Here is a 14,150-nt window from a genome sequence, read left to right on the forward strand (position 1 = left end):
CAGGCAGTTGAACATGGCCTATTTGCCAGTGGCCCAAAGGAGGGCAGAGTCCTGTCCCTCTCTCTCTCTCACTTAGCCTCCTACAGAGGGATACTGCTGCTTTCTAGCCTGGGTGCTGCGGGGCTTGGGTGACACAGCTGGGTACAGCGCGAGCGGGAGGACCTGCCAGGCCTGGCAGGGCAGCACATCTCCCTCTGCTTAAACCTTGCCTGAGGAGCACTACTCTTAACCCCGTGCTGCTTCTCTTTTTCAGCAGCAAAGGGATTATTGAGGAGATTCTCAAGCCTGACTAGAAGACTGAAGCTATATAGCTGCCATTGAAAGTAATGACAGTTACACAGCTAAACCAGCCAGCTGGCTTTGGGAAAGCCAGCTCCTCCCTGTCTGTGCTTGTTTGCTGAAGAGCATTGGTGGAAGAAGTTACAAAGTAGCAGAGGATGCAATAGTATCCAGTTGCTGTAAAAGCTAAAAAGAATGAGATGCTCTTTTTTTTTTTTTTTTTTTTTTTTTTTTTGTCAGATCCCCAGCTGCTGTAAACTGACTGCTCCCTGCCAAAGTCAATAAGTCAATAGAGCTACACCAATTTGCCACAGCTCAGGATCTGGATCTTTCAGGCTCTGTTAGAGTATCTGCCATTTCCCTTTGCAGGCAGGTGAAACACTGATGAATCGGGAAGATCTTGCAGTCAGGGGATTTTAACAAATAAAAATTAAATAAATATATTAACAAAAATCAATGCAGGGCCTTGCTCCCATTAGCCTATGTTCTGCTTTCTCTCCCCTGCCCCATTCCTTCTTTGTTCACTGTGATTGCATCTGCATTGCTATGGTAACTAATGAACGATTATTTAATTTACCAATCTCTGAATGTGGCAGTTTAGTGTTTAAAATATGCCAGCACTGTCTGTCATACACATATGCACAAACACGTACAGTTTGTCACACAGTTTGTCCAGGTGTTTTGCTATTCTAATTTTAAGCTAAATCTGTATATCTGTCTCTTCAAATGGGACACGAGAGCTTTATCTACTGTGACGGTGACCAAGCTAAACAGTATGTGCAGATAAACATGGTTGTATTATTTCTTGTTTACTGTCATCATGTGTTAGCTGTCAGCCAATACAGCTGAAGTGTAGGCAGCACTATTTACATCCCAGAGGATTTCTGCCTGACTCCCAGATCTTAAGAGTTATTATGTGTTCACAGGAAGTTTTCAGAAGAAAAATGGTATTTTGTGTTTGCAAGAGCCAGTCTAAAATTTTTATTTTGAAGGAGTGAGTGGGAAAGAACAATTGCCACTGGCTTTTTGAAGGAATGATGGGCCTTCAGCCAGCTACGTTCTTCAAGAAAAGGATAAGTAACTGCTGGAGGAATGCTAGGGCAGCTACATGCTTTTCCTTGGGGCTGATGTAGGTGAAGACCAACTGGAAAAGGTAGATTGACATCTGTTTTCATAATGTTTTCTCCCAGCTCTCCACTTACTTGATGAACTGGAGATTTTTAGGAGATCTGTAGACACCCAGGTACATTTTTGCTTGGAGGGGACTAGGTTTTATTCTACCCTGAATAATTGTGCAGCTGACTTTTAAACTGCGAAGGGAATACTTTCTCAGTAGAATATACTCCTGCTATGGGTGAAGCAGCTAGTTTTAATAGAGTTACTGGATTCTTTTTTTCTTGTTTTTCTGTGGCTGCTTGAGAAAATGAGATGAAAGAGTGGAGGGACAAGAGTGAAAATTTACAGCAATGCACAATATGCTCTTATGCCTGCTGAGCAGCTGCAAGAGAAGTGACATGTTCCCCTTCTGGAGCTCGTGGAACCTGAGACCTGACCGTTTCAGGAGACATGTTGCTCAGGGCCTGGGGAGGAAGGTTTGCCTGAGCTTGAAGAGAAGGAGGTGATTGCAGATACTCTGGGAAAAGTTGTGAGAATTTTAGTGCTATTCAGTCCTCCAGCTCTGCTCAAATGGGAAAATGCAGCAAATACCATGTTGCCCATGGGCTCCAGGAAGCCACCTGCTTCTTTTGCTGATCCTTTGAGCCATCCTGGGTTGCTCAAAGGTAAAATGTCCAGGCTGCAGGCAGTTGTTCCCACCTTACTTAGCTGGGATGTGCACAAAAGTATATGGGCATGCTGTAGTTGTAATGACACAAGTCAGAAACAGCTGTTTTGCATAGATGAAGCTGAAATCTCCTAGGTACATTCCACTTTGCCCAAACCCTGGTCTCCAGAGCACCTTTGACATGGTGGCTATGCTTCATTGCAGTTTCATAAAAAGCAGGACCAACGACTCCTAAATCATGGCCTGTTGTTGATATATAAGTGTGCAGTGACCCAGACAGGTAGTTTTATTGCTGATTATATGAAACAATAACTGGTTGTATGATGGCCTCCAGTTAACCTGTGGTAAGGTGAAAGCAGGGACACCAGAATGAACTGCTACATCCCACGGTTGATTTAAGACTAAAATGGGACCTAGATCCACTCAAACTGCAAAACTGTGTAGTCCCTCTGCAATTATTGTCTCATTTCATTGCCTGAATCAGAAGCAGGCTGCTTAAAAAAAAACTATCTCATTCATGAATCCTGATTCCCTTTGAGCATGAAGAAGTAGAGCCCTGGTAAGAGACACACAACCTCAAAAGAAAATTACAACCATCTTACAGGGATGAATCATCTCTAACAGCTGGGTGAGAGATGATTTCCTAGTTGTACACAACTGTGAGGTTTAAAAAACCCCAGCAAACCCTGTTCTCTACCACGTAAGGCTGAAACCAAATGCCATCTATTTTTATGGGGAAAAAATGCAAAAAGCAAAATCCTCACTTAGCATAGCCAACAGTTCATTAATCAATTCACATCAAGTGAAAAAAGTTCAACACTGCTGGCCTCCTGCATTCCAGAAAAGTGCTCTGACCACAGAAATATCAGGGATTTCCTTCACAATCTTGATTTTTTTTTATGCAGAATGGAGCAGTGCCAACCTGTGAAAGTGAGAGGCTGACTTTGGTAGGTTGTTAATGGCTTGATGATTTATAGCACCTGCCTAGTACATAGGGGTCCTAAGTTCAGACCTGTGAGAGCCCAGGACTTTAGGCTATTGTCAATTCTAGGCTCCTCTTGGGTTTTAACCATAAATCACAACCTAGAGATGAAAAATCTTTCCTGCCAAAAGTTCTGGCAATGCAGCTATGTTTCTCTGCAAAACACTTGTTTCAGTCACTTGCTACTTTCTGATAAAAAAAGCATTTCATTGGAGAATTTCATGAACTGTCTCAAAGTGTTTGGCAGCATTGGGTCTTTCAAAGAGCTCTGCAAAAATATATTAATTTTACCGTATTTTGGATTGCAAAGACTTTTGGTAGGCTTTCCAAGACCTTTTTCCAACGCAGTCCATTTGATATGGCTTGGTAGTATCTGATATGCATCTTTGGTATCTTAGCTCTTCAGAGGGGTTTGTACACAAGATCTCTGTGCACTGTGTAGTAAAAACAACAAAACAAAAGAGCAACCAAAAAGAAAAAAAAAGAAAAAAGAAAAAAAAGGGGGAAGGAGGATGAATTTCCAAACCATGAAAAATTTACACTTCCATGTGGATGAAAAAGGAGAGGAAACAGCTTTTTTTCCCCATTTTTACTAGAGCAGATTAAAATAAATCTATCAGAGTACTTGTTGCCACAGAAGGGTTTGTGGCTCGCTCATGACAAAGGATAGATTTGGTGGCTTTACTGGGATCCATATGGGCAACTTAGAAATTGCATCCACTGTCAAGGCAGAGAGGCTGTTCCGGTGTCTGCAGTGACCTCCAGCATAGCGCTGACCTGGTTGGGAAAGGAGAAGGTGACCTGCTTTGCTTCTTTCTAATTGATGCTTTCTGAGAAGTGTAGCTCTTCTTGCTCCTAAGCAAGCTGCTCTGCTTGTTTTCTCCCCTGAGGACTCTCCCCCACCTTCAGAAGAGGTCTGCTCAGAGGGTTCCTGAGTAGGATTTCTCAGCTCCTAAACGAATGAGAAAGTGGGGTCTTGGCAGCAATGCCATATGTGCTGACCAGAAGGTTATTTCAAAAGGACAGTCTGTAAGCATTGGGTTCAAGGGGAGAGCATTTCTTTCTCCACACACTGAGACTGTCTCTACGTAGAGCAGCAGCTGTGTGGTGCAGAGATGGCATGGTGCCTCAGCCCTGCGTATGGGAGATGTGCACTTGGTTTGTGTCAGCCAGGCATTTTGGTGCAGATGCTGTGTTGCCCTGTACTGATTGTGCTTTTGCTGACTCTGGAGCTAGCTGAGCTGCTCCACACCTCCATGTACAACAGTGACATTTCCTTGGAGTTGAAGGAAAATCCTTGGGGGACTACAGCTTGCATTGCTCAGAGGAATTGCCTGCATGTGTGCATGGGTATATGATTGTTCTTTGGGTGACTAATTTGAATTGTGCCTTGGTATCAGGCCTAAAGTTTCATTTCCATGCCATTGGTTTCTCCCTGGGTTTGTGATAGAATGAGCTCACTATTTTACATATTTTTATCTTTACTTAAATATTGTTAAAATAATTTTTTCCCTTACTGATTTTTACTTAAAACTCCAGTGTTCATGACTAGAGTCAGCATTTTTAGTCAAGAAGCACTGATAAAAATGAACAAGAGCATAAGGGTCATTTTCCTCTTAGAGTACCAGCTAGCAGAGTTAGGCTTTGTTTGTGAGCTTCTGAAGTAGCCAGGGACACAAAAGAGATGAGTACACTTTAATGTTGTTCCTCTCAAGTGTCACCTTGGGGTGACTTCTTGCTTATAAAACTACTTGAGGTTCTCTCAAGCTAAGACTGCTCCAAGGCAACACTTTTGATCAGGCATGACAGTGAAGTACATTCACTGAAGCATAACGTTGTATGTGTCCTGCACAATAAATAGCAGTCAGATACAGGGACAATCCACAGCAAATCCTTGTGGGCCATCACACGGAACTTCCAGCTGTCCCACAGGCATCCTGTGGCAGCTGGGCTGTGCTGCCGGCCTCCCCCAGTGCCAGCTGCTAAACTGGGGATGCAAGTTCCAAAGGCAAAAAGAGCAGTATTCTGAAATGCTGGTTACATTTTGTCTGTCTGTTGGACTTTCATTTATTTCTTAACACTTCAGCAAGAAACAGCTTTGCTTTGCTTCTCCCCGCCCATCACTGGCTGGCTGTTCGTGCTTGGTATGAACATTTTCAGTACTCTTTCCTTCTTCTTGCCAAGTGCAGTAACAGGGGAAGGGGGAGCAGACTTAGGCTGGTGACAGTCTCTCCATGCCTCGGTTTCTTTGCTGAATGGGGAAACGGTGCTTCCTTTTTCTGCCATCTTTTTGTCATGTTGGGTTGAATTGCCACTGTGTGCTGAGAAAAAAATAGACACATTCCCTTTTGCCACTGGTGAGTTGTATTACCACAGTGTAAAAGCCTGAATCCGTTTCCAAGCTGATGGGAAAAGGAATGTACTGGTAAACCAGGATGATGTTACTGAGCACAAATAAGGGTTGATATACAGTTCAAATAATATATTTAAACAGGATGTTCTATCTAAACAGCAGGGAGCTTTTTTTTACTATGGGGACAACTGAGCCCTGGCACAGGTTGTCCAGGGAGGCTGTGGAGTCTCCATCCTTGGAGATATCCAAAAGCCATCTGTACATGATCCTGAAGAGCCAGCTCTGGGTAGCCCTGCTTGAGCAGGGGGGTTGGACAGAGTGACCTCCAGAGGTCTCTTCCAACCTTAACTCTTCTATGATTCTGTGATCACGAACTGTATGTAGGCTGTTACAGCCTTAGTTCTGTGAGGTCATAAGGGTGATAGGGTTTATGAGTAGAGTAGTGGGTTTTTTTAAAAAACACAATTTATATTGTTATTATTTTATAAATGTGATAGCTGTTTTAATAAAGTTGCTGACTTTATCCACAAGTTTTGAAGGGCCTAATATAAATACATGCATACAATACAGATCTTGATAGCCCTCAGGGTTAAGTAGAAAGATATCTAATTCCCTTATAACTTACAAACATGAGCCATGACCAGCACATGTGCACATAGACCAGGGTGACCTCTCCCTAATACCAATAGCTTTTTCCAAAGGAAAGCCCTCAACATTCAGATGTAGAAATGGAAAGTCCTCAGGAAATAAAAAAGTGATGTTCATTCCCAGTTTGAGTCAGCTTATCAGAGAGTTATGTCCAGTTAATATAGTCCTTATGCTGAGATATAAATGGTTTGAAGAAGCAAGGAAATTTTTAGCAGAATTGTTGGATTAGGCTTTTTGAATCAGCTAAGTAGATCCCCACCACACAGATGTGCCAGAAATATCATAGAATCATAGAATAATAGAATCGTTAGAGTTGGAAGGGACCTTAAAGATCATCAAGTTCCAACTCCCCTGCATGGGCTGGGACACCACCCACTAGATCAGGTTGCTCAGAGCCCCATCCAGTCTGGCCTTGAATGCTTCCAGGGACAGGGCTTCCAAAACTTCTGTGGGCAGCATGTTCCAGTGTCTCACTACCCTCACACTAAAGAATTTCCTCCTGATATCTATCCTAAATCTCTCCTCTTTTAGTTTAGAACCATTATGCCTTGTCCTCTCGCTACAAGCCCCAGTGAAAAGTCCCTCCCCAGCTTTCCTGTAGCCCCTTCAGGTACTGCTAGGTTGCTATGAGGTCCCACTGGAGTCTTCTCTTCTTCAGGCTGAACAACCCCAAATGCCTCAGCCATATGAAAAATATGAGTTACAAGCATGAAGAACTTGCAAGATCTAAGCAAATGAGATGCTCAGTCCTCAACTACTGAACACATAGGAAAGCAGGCACTACATTGCACCTTCAAGATCACTGCTACTGGAAATTGCCTAACCTACAGCCAATTACTGGGGTCTCCCCTTCCTCAGCCTTGTCAGTTAGTCCCATTTTTACCTAATATGTTTCTGACACATTTCCCCACAATGTTTAAATAGTACTTCCTCTCAAATATGACTGGTTTGCCAGTAACTGATGCCCTGCTCCAAGTAAAGCTGTGACTTGGTGCCAAAAGAGATTGACTTGAGGGAAATGTACCCAGAGATGCAGAGGTGCAGAGAACAGGAAAAAAAAAATAAAAGGTAGAGAGGCCGTTTCATGGCTAGCAGGTTGACTTCTTTAATGACATTTTCATTAACAGTTCTTGCTGCTAAATGTCATGGGCTTCTCCCTATAGAGCTGCCTGCATTAATAATGAGTGACTCCACTGGGAAGTGATTTACATAAAACATGCTTCTCTCTTTAAAGATGGGAGCTCTGTGCTGGGCCTGAGAGAGAATGAGAAGGAAGGTAAGGGCACTCTGTGCATTTTCCTATGTTGGGCCATGAGAACCCATGAAAAATCTTCCTCCCCTCCACCACCACCCTGTCCCAAAATATGTCCTAGCTCAGAGTCCATACCCCATTGGGGCAATTGTTTTGCTCACATCTGACACAGACTGTTGTGGTGGAAAGGCTGGGATCAGCTGATGCAGATCAATACTGCAAAGAGGCTGCAGACAGGGGTGAACTCAGCTTCCCCTGAAGGGCCTTTTCTTAGTATCACTTCTGCAATGCAAAGCAGCCAGGATCTCTGATCACAGTCTTCTGCATTTCTCTGGCTTTAAGTGTCACAGAAATAGGTTCATATTTTGTGGTCTGTCAAGTTCCAGACAGACACCAATGAGAAAACATGACAACTAGAAAACAGAAAATGAAATGACACTTTTTCATTAAAAAATATTTATTTAATTTCCTCCTAAATGTGACTGGGACTTTACATTATGGCTTTTTCTCTAAGTAGAATACAAAGCAGGCGGGACCATTTGTTGCTAAGTCATCCCCTGTGTGTTATTTGTTATAGATAAAATTATTTAATTTGACTCATAAATAGAGAGATGTGCAGCTTCTTCCCACAATGTTGCAATAAATTAATAGGAAACATACTGCTGAGACTGGACTTTCAAAGCGGATTACAGTTAAAGTAGGTACCAAGTGAGATCTCAGTTAAGTTGAGTTTTCTAAGAATTAGTGATCTAAACAGTCCAGTGCATGGCCTCCTAGAGGGAAACAGTGACCTCTAAACAGGCTCAGATCTCTTATCGAGGCCACTTACTATAAGATGGGATAAATTATTTTCTGCGAATTCCTCTCTCTCTCCATTGACTGTGGAGAAAGATACAGGTGACTTGGCTTAGATCTGAAGAATTTCGAAGGGTATCTTGGTAGTTTGAGGGATTTTTCAAAGCAATGACAGAACAGCTTGGAAATTGAAGTAAAACTGCTGTAAGATTAGATTAATTTTGTATTTTTTTTAATATTTCATTTATATATATATAAATAAAATAGTTGCACTTAGCACGTTTTAGAGTGAAACAAAGGTAAGATTGTCTATAAAGTGTCCTTGAAAAGGCGAAAAGGCAAAAAGGCAAATCTCTTGCCTGTGGTGAACACTGATGCCATTGAAATAATGTTGTAGATACAGCTACAACAAAGCTGTGAACTTTGATTTCTGCAAAATAACCTCTCAAACCACTGGAAAGTTACTTATAGAAAAATAAGGTATAATTTGTACATAATTAAGTGAACTGTCTCATATCTCCATGGGAATAGATTTGTTGTGCAGCTCATTAGAAGTAAACATTTTACTTGTACTTCCAACAGGAGGAGTAGCTTGATGATGCCATTAAGAATCAGAGAAGAAATCAAAGACTGGAAGGTAAGCACTTTCAAGGGTTCATTAACCCTTGTTTATTTGATAGTTAGAAATTAAGGGCTATGGATTAAAATTTACACTGGCACCTGGATTTATCTCACAGAAAGTGCTAATAGAATTTCAGTTCTTGCTTTTTAATTGCTAGATTGTATTTCAGAGTAGTAAGGAGGGCAGTCTTGTTTTTCTGTTTTCATGCAGGCCAAAGTGATTATACCTTGTCCAGGGTTATACTTGTGCACCCAAACTATACTTTCATTATAAAAGCTGCAAATGTAAAAGTTTTACATTTTGCCTTCCTTTTCTTTACCTAGTTTCTACACCAGCTAAAACCATCAAAATCTAAAAAGTAAAGCACCTCTGATTTTCCTTGGGGATTGGGCAGATCAACATTTCTGGGAACTTAATTGAAATGTACCTGTAAGCTTTTAATTCTTTAAATAGCCTTGATGAATTGTTAACAGTTCTTCTGTATCGTATCTGTAACAAAACAGGAAGATTATAAGTGAGGTTTGGCTTCAGCAAATCATATTGTTGTCTTTTAAATTAGTTCTGCTGTGGGCATGGTGCCTGGAGTTTGCTTACTCTGTTAAACCTTTTTGATAAATTAATATTTTGAACAATGATGAATATAAATAATTTACATCTACAGCTTTCATGTTCTATGTTTGCTGTGCTGGATTTGCAAAGGCATCAAGCCAGATTTTAATTCCTGGATTTATTAGGTTATGAAACAGAATCTAGCCAGAAGATATAATGTCCTTAAGCTGTAGCATCAACAGCAACAGACAGATCTTAATGCTGCTGGACCTAATGGAATTAAATTTCATGTATGCTTAATGAATGCAAATGCCACTTAATTTTTACAGCTTGAGTTGTAATACATTGCATGTGACACATCTGCTACTGAAAAAAATATTCAAATGTGTGATTCTTACACCCAGTGTCCAATTTCAGCAGTGTAAAATGTATCCTCTTAGGGAAAAAGGAGTGGAGAAACATGCCAGCAATATTACTGCATAATTTAAAGCAGCCACCAAAGAGAAATGTTAAAATATGCACTAGGCAATTACAAGTGTTGTATATGTTTTTATTCTTCTTTGCTGCTGTTCAACAAGGAGTAGTAAAGAGATTTAGAGCAAGTGGCAACCATAGCAACAAGGAATTTTCAGTTCAACCTGGTGCTGTGTAACTTCTGGCAGATAATCATATTTCAGGAAATTTTGTCAAGTGTTGATTCTTCCAAAAGATACGTGCAGAGCTTTCAGTTCTGCCTCTCAGGCACTCGTCCCATAGAGATACATGAGATCCAATTTCAGTGCAAGCCCAAGCAGAAGCAATTACAGTTGGGTGATGTTCGACCTGGTCATGGTACTTGTTCTGTGGTGGTCCCTTGGGTTTCTTAGTTATCAGAGATAATCAGTCCCGTTCTGCTTTCTGTGAGAGAGAAGGGACGTAGATGTGTTTTGGAAGAAGGTTTCTATTCCTTACCAGTTCCCTGCTCCATCCAGCTGTGGCTCTGAGAAGTCCCAAGCAGAGCTTTGATCCTCTGACCTGATCACACCACCTACTCTCCTCTGGTGGTGTACAAAAGCCCCTCTCAAGCACAGCTCCTCAGGAGCAGTAATTACTAGAGCAACTGTGTCCTTAGACTTCTGTTTATGCTTCCTGGCATGTCTGTTTTGCTTGCAGACAGCTAGCTGTGTATTTTCTCTGAAAACAGGTCAGTGAAAACTTGAGGGAAATACCGTCACTATGTAGAACTCTATCTTGCATGCAAAGAGCCCAGAAAATGTATTCAGTTGATGAGGGTCTGGAGATTTTTCAAAGACAGTTCAGAGCTTAGTCGTTGTGAATTTAAAAAAAAAATACAGTGGGTATGCATAATATTCAAGATGATGGCAGACATTGCAGCCATGATGAAGTCTGCCTGCTAATAACAAACGAAGTTGTGCAAAGTCAGATGGATCTAGGACTCTCACTTAGGCAAAAATTTGACCTTCCCAGCTAGAAACCAAAATGAAACATCCGTTGCTTCATGTGACAAAGAATTAATTTGCACAGTTAATTCTGAAATGAAGACAGCAACAGGATGACAGGACAACAAATGGTATGCAATCTAAAAGATGAGATGTATGTTATTCCAGAAAACATGTTAGAAACAACTGTCAGCTTTTTCTAACTCTGTTGGATGCAGTCCTTCTATTTTCTGTATGAAATTGAGCTGTTTTATACACTGACTGAGAGCAGGCTTTTTATCTTTATTTCATGGGCCAGACACATCCTCCAGTACAAGTTCTGAGGTATGTACATTAACAGACTTTTTTTTCTTAATTTTTCCTTATGGTCATCTTAGGAAGACACTTTGCATGCTCCAGGTCTGCAGATCCCAAGCTGAGAGCCATCACATGATGACATACCCCTTGAAAGTCCCTTAGCCAGGCATTAATTCCTGACATTGAATAAGCATCTCCATGCTCCCAGGGGTAGCCGGACTCCTTAGTCACTAACTAAAGTACTCCTCCATTTTTTACAAGTAATTGGTGGTTTGTTTTTGCTCCAGTCTTAGAGAGTTGGGGATAGGTCCCAGAATTGATGCACTTAAAGTACACATCTGACCATTTTATCTAACACTCCTTTGAAGATTACTTATCATGAGATACTGTGATAGCACACAGATCTCCTTCACCTTTCTACACCTTAATTTGGGATCCTGAGACTATAAAATTGTTTCATAAATTATCTGGAAATAGCTATGGCTGACTCTTCATCCCAGAGGGGAAACCTATTGCCTTTTGGCAGGATATATGAAGTTACTCATGACCGAGACAGCACATTCTTAAATCCTTTATCTCTATATGTGCAAGTGCAATTGCTATGTCAGGTTACAACAGTAGGAGGTAGAAGAAAAGTATTTTCAACACACTTAAGGATATAGATGTTTAGAAAGTAGTGAATTAAGTGAGGCAGAAATCTAGGATCTGCTACTTTCATTTTTTTAAGAAACATCATTTTGTGGACAGCCTGGGATTAAAAAAAGAAGGTGGGTAGTGTTATTTGAGCAAAGCTCCCTGCACTATTGCATGTGGATAGCCTTTGTATTATGCAGATTGTTTTCCTTCACACACATATTTTGTTTCTTGCATCGGAACACTTAAAGCATACCCAGCAGAGTTATACAGCTGCATAAATATTTGATAACTTTAATTGTGCAGCTTACACCATACTTTGACCCTTGGGCATATAGTGCAAGTAAATGTTCATAGCACCAGTGTATAGAATGCTAAAGTGATCAAGCAATGTGTCAGATTGCCTGAAGCATCAGTTTAAAGCAACAGCTCTACTTGTGCTGTTTCAAAAGTCAGAAGAAAAATATGTTACTTTTTCATAATTAAGGAGAGTTACTGTTAAATGATCTCACATTATTTGTTAAATTAACATGAAAATCATCAGCTTTCCTTTGTCACTTCTATCATAAACATCTGTCCTTCAAAGAACTTTCCATATGAAGAAATCTGATGATTCCATAGAAATTTAGAAATGTAACAAGATGAGAAAGAGATTTGAGGGATAGGACAGTCTAAATACCATTTTGGTTCTTGGCAAAAGCATTGTTAATCATGGATTTAATTTATCTTTTAAAGACATGAGCTATAATTATAGCTCCTAGAAAGATGTACTGCAGGATTTATATATTTTATTTTCTGCTAAATGTATTTTTTACCTAAAAAAAAAGCTACAATTTTTTATTTTGAAAATGCTGCCTCTGAATGTGTATCAGCAGATTCTGTTCTTACTGAATCATTGATAAATTGAAATACTCATCTGAGAAAGAAAAATTTCATTTTTTTTGCTTCCTACCCATATCCATCTTATATGCATAAAACCTGAGATCATTCTTGTAGGTGGGCATAAGACCAGGCTTTCTGTGCTGTGGAAAATTCTGATACTTCTAATTTTTCTTCCTCATGACTTGGCATGAAAAGTTGAGACAGTTTGGGGAACTCCCAAACTTTCTAGTCTTACATATACCCATAGTGCTTTTTAAATTTAAATTAAAGGCTTCTTTTAATATTATTTTTTTTAATTATTATTATTTTTTGTAATAACTTTAGTGTGTACAAAAGACTGAGAATCTGAGTTTCGTGGGACTTTTACTTCCAGCTCCTCTGCTTTCGATTTTTCCTTCTAGGTTGAGTGTCTGGATTGGACTGAACCTGTTTGGCCACATCACATCATATGCCGCCCATCCAAGTGTAATTTTTCTTGCAGAAGGGGCAGCCTAAGAAACTGTCCTCCTGCAGAAGCTCATGTTGTACTGAAGCACTGCAACAATCCAAGTGGATGCAGCTTAGTGCTGAACTGTCACACCAAAAATTCATCTGGCACATTTCTATTCAGGCTGACATGATTCAAAGGCATTTCATTTCTGGGTTCTAATGAAAAAAATGAAAAATTACTTTTAACCACAGAAATGTTTACTTTAGGAAGAGCTGCATTTCTAGTTAAAAAGACAAAGACATTTTTTCTGCACAACATAAATCAAACTTGATTTCCTGTTTACAAACTTCCTAGCCTTACCTACTAGATAGAGAGAGGAGAGCATGTCCTCCTGCATTTCAGTGTAGCTGCTCACCCTCAGCTGTCTTTCTCAGCCTGGTTGAGGTTTATGGGAATGGCCCCACATTAGAAAATAATAATAATACTCACTTTTTGCTTTTAAAAAAGAAGAAAATATGAAAACTGGAATGTGCTTCTTTAATGTTTCACATATAATCTAGGCTAAACCCTTGGCCTTCTGATTGCTTATTTTACCTTTCAATCTGTTGTAGTGCCTGGGGCCTTTACACAAAAAACCCAAAACAAACCAACAAGGAGGGCAGCAGGCGCTCCTGGTGGGGCCTTTCTTGCTAAACTTGAATGTCTCCAGTCTCTGCAAGCTGAGCTGATCACCCGGCACATCTGTTATCATAAAGGGAAGAAATAGGCCCTTTTATGGCTTGGTTCGTTTGCCCTTTCTAGGCACCCATATCGGGACATGAGCATCATGCCCCACGAGTGTCTGTTCTCTCCCCTGTCTGTGCAGAGTCTCAAGGCAGCTATCGCAGAGGTAAAGGTCTGGGTTTTGTTAAATCAGTCAAGGAGCCTGGGAAGATATCTCCTAACTCCAGACATAAGAAAGTATGACAAGTATTTTAAAATTGGTAACAATCCATCATTATAAATGCTTCACTGAAACTGGTTTGTTACTTGTTATGCATTGTTACATTGACATTGTTATACTGTTAATTACATACTCTTAGCCTGAAAAATGTCAATAACTGTGAATAAGTGAGTCCAAGAACCCTGTGAAAATAAAACATTTGCCTTCAGCTTCAACAGAGTTTTGCTTTTTGTAGCAAAACTATCTGAATATTGAAGTTACTA

At 40.4% G+C, this 14,150-nt stretch overlaps 1 long non-coding RNA gene across 3 annotated transcripts in view; it reads left to right on the top strand.

The window, feature by feature from the left end:
- The window catches only part of LOC127382934 (uncharacterized), a 128,943-nt gene that overhangs the window by 75,755 nt on the left and 39,038 nt on the right, over positions 1–14,150 (top strand). For all 3 annotated transcript variants that reach the window (XR_007889067.1, XR_007889068.1, XR_007889069.1), the window contains exon 3: positions 8,675–8,729. This is a non-coding gene — a long non-coding RNA (uncharacterized LOC127382934). The remainder of the gene's footprint in view (positions 1–8,674; positions 8,730–14,150) is intronic.

Source organism: Apus apus, chromosome 3, assembly GCF_020740795.1.
Source record: "Apus apus isolate bApuApu2 chromosome 3, bApuApu2.pri.cur, whole genome shotgun sequence".
Lineage (NCBI taxonomy): Eukaryota > Metazoa > Chordata > Aves > Apodiformes > Apodidae > Apus > Apus apus.